A 7,524-nucleotide genomic window follows, 5' to 3' on the forward strand; every position below is an offset into this window, starting at 1 on the left:
TTAGCACGTGCTCCCCCTCAGGGACTGGAAGAATCTTACAAGTGCTCTTTGCTTGTCTCCACCTGCCTTCGTTCTCTTGCCGCAGGAATGCTTCAGGGATGTGCGCATGCTGGCACACAGAATTTTTATTTACTTTTTAATTTTATCATAGCTGACCCTTCCTGATTCTAGTTGGCCCCCTTGTAATATTATTTCTCACAAATCCATAGGCTTTATTGACTTACTAGAAAATAAAAAGACATGTGAGAGAAGGATATTCTAAAATAAATTCCAAATTTCTGAATGTAGGCAGTTGGGAGTGCTGGTCTTGTATTGAGAATATTTAAAGAAGCAGCATGGTGAGAAAGATGATGCAAAAGGGCTTTTAAAAATAGACAAGCAGGGAAGTGGTGCTGTAGCTCAAGTGGTAGAGCGCTCACCTTGAGCTGAAGAGCTGAGCGAGAGCACTCAGGTCCAGAGTTCAAGCCCCACGACTGACAAAAAAAAAAAAATAGACAAGCAGGCTGGGCCTACGTGGCTCACACTGTAATCCCAGCTGTTTAGGAGACTGAGATAGGAGGATAATGGTTCAAACACAGCCCAGGCAGCAGTGTCTATAAGACTCTTATCTCCAATTAGCCACCAAAAAGCTTGAAGTAGAGTTGTGATTCAAGTGGTAGGTAGAGCACTAGCCTTAAGCAGAACAGCTAAGGGACAGCACCAGGTCCCAAGTTCAAGCCCCAGGACCGGCAAACTAATTAATTAATTAGACAAGTAGAGTTGGCCAGTGGGAATCTGAATACTTGTGGATATAGAGTTCAAAGGTAATGTGAAAGTCACTGTTGTATACATTGTAATTAATTAGATTGTAATTGTATTAGGCTGTGCAAGTCTGACTGCAAGTGGACATACTCCTTCCCTCTGTGTCTCCAAGGTCTTGTGCTTTGTCTGGAAAAGTTGGAGGTTTGGTAATTTTATTGAATAAATAAATGTGAAATATGATCGCCTCTAATTTGCAAAACTTTCTGAATATAAAGTACTGATTTTTTAACTTTCATTGTATTGATAGGCATCAATAAACAATAATGCAGTACTGGGACGCATAACATAAAGAAAAAAATAGTTGGCTAGCATAATGACTTATTTTGAAGGCCAATAAAATGCCTTTCACTTGGACAAATGAAGACTGTTACAGTCCACGACATTAACCAAGCAGATTGCAAATGCAATTTTATTATCGTCATTTGTGCAAAGTCTGTGATGGCGCAATTAAAATTTGATCATCAAATTTGTCTGTGCATAATAATTAGCAAGAGACAAAGAGACTGAAAGGAGAGTTATAGAGAAATCAAAACAAGCAAGCCCTGAGCCCCATTGTCAGCATGACCAGGATCTTTCCACTCAGGCCTGAGGCAGCTTTGCTTCTCAGTTTCCACCGCTGTCTGCACAGAGCTTAAACAAGGGGTGCAGCAAAACTCCTGTGTGTTATCATGGCAATGTGGAGCTGTTTTCAAGAGGAACTCTTCATTTATTCTTTTCTATTGTTGAGCACAACATTTAAATGTAGGAACACATTCTCTTGGTGTCGGCCACTAGAGTACTGGACATTCTCTCCTCTGTTCAAAGACACAAGGGATGTCTCCAATAACTTTTAACAGATCCCCCTTTTCCCTTTTTGATTAAAGACATTTTTTACTCTGTTCCTTGGAATATGGGAAGGTACAACTTGAAGACTTTGTTCTCATTTTTTATATATGACCCCAGTGATCAGTGTGAGGCAGAAAGATAACCACAGGACATTACCACCAGTGATAGTAGAGTAGACCCTGGCCAATCAGACATATGTTCACACTGCACCTGAACTGCCTGGAGGGTGGAGGGTTTTCGAGAAAAGTCCTCCCTGCCTCGCCTCTAAGCTGAGAAGTTGAGTTGGCTATATGGAAACTCTCCTCTAGCTCTATAGTTTTACAAGTCTACCCTCAGGAAATTTTATTGCTTTAACTCTCTGGGCTTTATTAAATTTGACTTTATTATTTCATTATAGCCGTTCTCCATTAAATGCCAACTCTTGATATACTAGTAAAATCTCTGTGCGATGGAAACAAAGAGTAGAGTCACGGTAGTAACACGGGAAGACACTGCTTCCATTCTTGGGGCATTTACCACGGCCTGAGGCATCTGCTCTATTTATCTGCTTATATTTATCTTATATTTAATCTCCACAAGAACCCAACATGGTAAATATTAACATGCTTTTCAGAGAAAAGTGGAGTTATGGCTGAAGTGGTAAAGCACCAATGTGGTAAAGCACCAACCTGGAGCAGACAAAGCCAAATAAGAATACAAGTCTCTGAGGTTAAGCCCAGTGCTGGCACACACACGCACGTGCATGCACGCGCACGCGCGCGCGCACACACACACACACACACACACACACACATGATGAAGCTGAGACTCGTATTTTGTGTTCCTGGGAACCTGATGGCTGAAAAAATCACAAAATTATATCTTGATTTCTGGCTTGGTCCCACTCGGAGAATGAGAGGGAAGGGGAGAAGAAGTGGGGGATGGAGCCATAGTGAGAGGTAATCGAGGAAGACAGATTATACAGCAGGCTGGCAGGCTGTGCACGGCTATGTAGAAGGCCCGGGAGGAAGGACAAGAAAGAGCCAGCTCCATTCCATCATTACCTGAAAGAAATTCTCTTTGGACACAACCTGGTGGTGGTGGAAGGAATCATGGACCAAAGCCCCGGTGGGGTGGTGCTGCTGGAAAGGGGTCTGTGTTGGGAGGTCTTCCAGTGGCTCAGGACTAGACATACAGGAAAGGACACGAGGAGGAAGCGGCCCCAAGGACATCCAAGAGTACTGGCAACCAGAAGACAGAAGAGTGGCTACTACAGCCAACCTCTAAGGGCAAAAAGTTGATGCCAAAACCCCAAAAGTAAGTGGCATCATCAGATACCACTAGCTCTTTTATTCTAACTTGAAATGGAATCTGAACAGATCAGAATTACCAGTTAATGACTCGGAAGGCGTAAGTGAGAGGATCATGATTGAAGGCCAGCTTGGGCAAAGTTAGTATGAGATCCTATCTGCAAAATGTACTAAAAAAAACAGCACGCCAGCAAGGGCAAGGAAGATTTGAGTTCAATCCCCAGTTCTGCCCCCGCTCCCCCTCCAACACACACACATAAAAAGAACTTAAAAAGAAAACACACAAAAGGAACCTCCCTTGGCCCCCATGAATCCAGAGTTCAGTTCTGCTTAGTAACAATTACGTGTGGTGCTACTGGATTCCAAACAGCGGTCTGGGAATTACAGTACACAACCCTGGCAGGGCCCGAGCTGCGGAGGGAAACCTCTGTCCAGGAAACAGCCAAGCAGAGCAGCACCAGGCAGTCGGCCCCCGTGGCAACTGCCTGGCACGTTCATTTTTAATGCAGAGATTGCAGAATGAAGCATGAGCTCGCAGAAAGCCTTCGTTCATGCAGGAACTTCCACCCTGGGCAAGTGTCCCTGTGCGCTGTCACTTGATGAGAATGAATCAGGCGCTGCCCCCCATCTCCACCCCGGCCCCCACCGCTGGCTGTGGTCCCCACCCATCCTCTCTGCCTCACACCCTTGGGTGCTGGCATGCTGGAGTCCCACTACCTCGGTCCAGTACCAAATCATCACCAACAACATGGCTTCCTGTCAAGCCAGTGATCACCTTCATCAAATCGACCAGCTGGGCCTTGTTCCCCTTTGTATCTGAAGACAAGATGCTCAATAGAATTATTTGAGTTATGCACAAAACCTCGGGCAGTATGGGCAGCCCGAGATGGCCTTGAGGTCTCTTTCATTTTGAAAATTATATATGAAAAATATGAAGCTGTCCCTAGGACCTTCAACTAGACCAGAGCACTCTTTTAAAAATCAGCTCCTGAGCTGAGGCTTGTTCACAAGGTAAACCTACACATTTGTGATGTCTTGGAGGTCCTTTCAGCAAAAAGCCCATAAATGATGTGCATGTTAGCACATTGTGCATGTTAACCAGAGAGCACCTATAAAATCATCAACCTCACCTTCATTCGTTAGATTGCAAATGGACAGCACAAAGCGCCTTGTATCTGCAGACTTCAGCTACTAAAGATTAAAAGCTGCACTGAACCCAGGAAAGGAAAAAAAATGCACTCTGCAAACACATTGCCCAAATTCCTCCTATCAGGTAAATTTAAAACCCAATATTAGTTCGGATTGAAATTTCCAGAAAACAAAGCCAGCATTTGAAACTGAGGGAGGGGTTGTTTTCATGTACTTCGTTCTCCAACGATCAGCCCTACCAACTTGAAGATCCAGGGTTTTTAACGCTTCAGAACTTTAAAAACAAAAAACCCAAAACTTAAAAAAAAAAACTATTTTTTCCAGTTCCACACAGATAAGGATTATTTTCAAAGCCAAAGCACTGTGTGAGTGAGTGAGCACCTTGGGAAACAAGTAGACTTCCTTAAAACTGGGCAATGATTTCCATGTGCTTAAACGTTCACTTGATTAAGCCTTTCCTAATTAATTATCAGGATAATTGGTAGGGTATCTATATTGATTCTCTTATCTAGTTTCCATCTTCTGTTTGGGAGTGGATTCATGGTTTTAAATCTAATTCAGCAAAGTGAATCCTGCGTGGCACCTTCCTGTTTGGTTTCAAATGAGGAAAAAGGGTCCACTGTAATCAAATGATTCAACGATGGAAGCTGCAGTAGCCCGGAGAGATCCAGGGACACTTGGCTAAATGCCTAACAGAATTCTTGAACCAACCATTTCTATTGCAGGGAATTGTTTTATCTAAAGTTACAGAAGCATAAACGTTCAGTTTCCAAAACTCTCCCCCCTCTTGTTAACCTAAGAATGCACGGCTGAGGGAAGTTGAATTCAAGTTTGACAGCGAGTAATACAGCTGGGATGGCTTTCCCCTCAGAGCGGTAACTGGCCTCCCATAGCAATATGCGTAAACAACTCCACAAAAAACAAAAGCTATACACTTAAATCAGAGTTCCCACAGCAAAATATCCCATAATACCTTAGAAAAACTGGGCTCCCCAAGCCATCTTCTTCCTGGAGCCCACCCTTCAGCTGGCATCCCATTTCCAAGACACCCCTGTCTCTGCATAATCCAGTTGATCCACAGCAGCCATGCTGGGGGGAGGAGGGGCAGGGAGGGGGCACATCCCCAGCTGTCCAGCGCTCATTCCTGCTAAGAAAGAAGGAACTCCCTCAGGCATCCAGAGAACCTCGTGGTTTCCTTAGTGGGAAACTGTGCTTGCACCCAGCCCCTCTCACTCAATCCATGCAATCTGCCATTCTCCAAACACAACCTTCATTTCTTGCAAGTTCTGAAGTGTCCACCCACCTTTTCTCACTTGATACACTCTCCCTCAGTCCCCACAAGCAAAGCCCAGGTCTTAATGACTCTGGAAGTCTATCTTGACTCCCTTTCTCCAGGCCTTCTTGGCCGCAGTCACATGAGCTAAATACACTGAAAAGTAGCTTCCATCTTCTCTTCCTCTCTGTCAACTGTCAACTGTAGAACGTGTGTGGCATGTCTTTCCCCTGCCGATCACCAAAGGTTGTACCAGGGCTGAGAAACACGATGAGTGAATGAGCAAACAAATGAGTGTGTCTATACTAAAACCATTTTTGCTGGTTAGAGACTCTATTGTTCGTTATCAAAAGATATACTGATTCCCATGACTCCACAGCACACCATTGTTAAATTTAAAAAAATAGAAAAGCAAGTGTTCTGGCACTTAGCAGTGACTTCATACATATTTCATGAGTGAATGAGCTCTTTAATGAATGGCTGTTTCTTGCATTCAGCAATCCTGTTGGAGAGTAAAATGGGGGTTTCCTTCAAAGGAAATCAGCTTTTCAACACTTAAAAGAGCTCCATTAAAAAAAAAATTGGATCTTATCCTTGAGGTTAAACAGCAGAAGCACTCACAAAAGTGAGCAGAAGCGCAACACTAACAAGATGATGTCTTCAAACATTAGTTTTGTCCTCCTTCCCCAACTTCCTTGATGGGACTACCTTGTCTCAAGGAAAGTGTGATGGTTCGATTGGGGGGAAAAGCAGAGAATAACTAGAACATCGTTAGCTTTGTGTTGCAGAAGCAGACTCTTGAAATCACAGATGTCTTGAGGAGGGAGATAAAAACTGGAAGATATTAGATAAGGGCCAAGCCACCAGCCTCTGCCCATCTGGGGGAAGCAAGTCTAGATGATGGAGCATTCAGAGCCAGGGAGCTCAACTTTTTAACATGTCTAACATAGCTATTGTCAGACCCCAGTGAGGACCTGGAGGGAAGGAGACCCAAGCAGCCCCTTCTCACTCCATCTTCTGCCTGTATCCTCAATGGCTGGACACAGGTAGAAACCAGAGAACAAAGGATCCTGAGTAAGGTCAAGCCTCTTGGGCATCCAGCAGGTTAGAAAAGAGCAAATAATGGACCAAAGTAGGAAGGGTGTGGTGGTAAAGGTGGTCCAGTCACCTGGGGTAAACATTTTTGCTATTCAAAGGAATTAGCCCCTTCTTATAAAGATCAAGGTCTTCTCACAGAAGTGTCCAGGGGTCAAAGAGAATGGAGTAGTAGGGAATGAAGATTGAAATATTCTCTAGTCTTACTGGGTCAAGGTAGAGATCCTAGCTCAGATAGTGTGGCATAGTTCTACAAGAGAGTACCTTTGAGTAAAAGCTACGTTAAGACCTCTAATTTAATTTAGTCTTAATAATATTATTTCACATTAAACCTATTAAATAACACGTGACTTCTAAGGACCTCAAAATTAAATGTTTAATTAGACAAGGAAAGTACAGGTTAACGTAAGATCAGATGCTATTTCCTGGTCTTATCATAAAGTACGATTATTTGTTTCCCAAAAAGATGGAGTCTTCCATTTATTTACACCAAAATCTGAAGCTTTTAGGGATTTTTTTTTACACAGTAACAATCAGCAGGCAAATTAGTTCTTGCTGACAGTCCCTCCCTCACTCTTCAACTTGACTACATCTTTAGAATATTGGTTAGATTGAAAAATAATTCCAAGAACAGTCATGAGTAATCATAGTCTCTTGAGACATGAGGGAACTTCATGCCTGAGGACAGAAGGCAGAGAAAACTGAAGAATGCCAGACATCATAAAAAGACAAGAGCAGGAGGAGAGGGGGCAGCTGACTGAAATACCCATTCATCTGTCCTGTTCAAAATTTAACAGGGTATAAACAGGTGTAAGGTACAATAATTGCCTCATACCTGCTAGGATGGCTGTTATCAAAATACGAACAATAACCAGTATACGAAGAAAAGCAGTGGACACTCTCGATAGGGATGGAAATTAGTACCGCCATTTTGGAAAACAATATAGAGATTTCTCAAAAAAAAAAAAAAGCACTAAAGATAGAATTAGCATGTGCCCCATGCTGGAACATGTGAAGCACCCCACTTTAAGTTAGTAGAGACTACAAGAGTGGTCATGAAGCTGGAAGGGAGGGCTGACCATCATGAAAGGT

This window comes from Dipodomys ordii, unplaced genomic scaffold (genome assembly GCF_000151885.1).
Source record: "Dipodomys ordii isolate 6190 unplaced genomic scaffold, Dord_2.0 Scaffold30, whole genome shotgun sequence".
In the NCBI taxonomy this organism is placed as follows: domain Eukaryota; kingdom Metazoa; phylum Chordata; class Mammalia; order Rodentia; family Heteromyidae; genus Dipodomys; species Dipodomys ordii.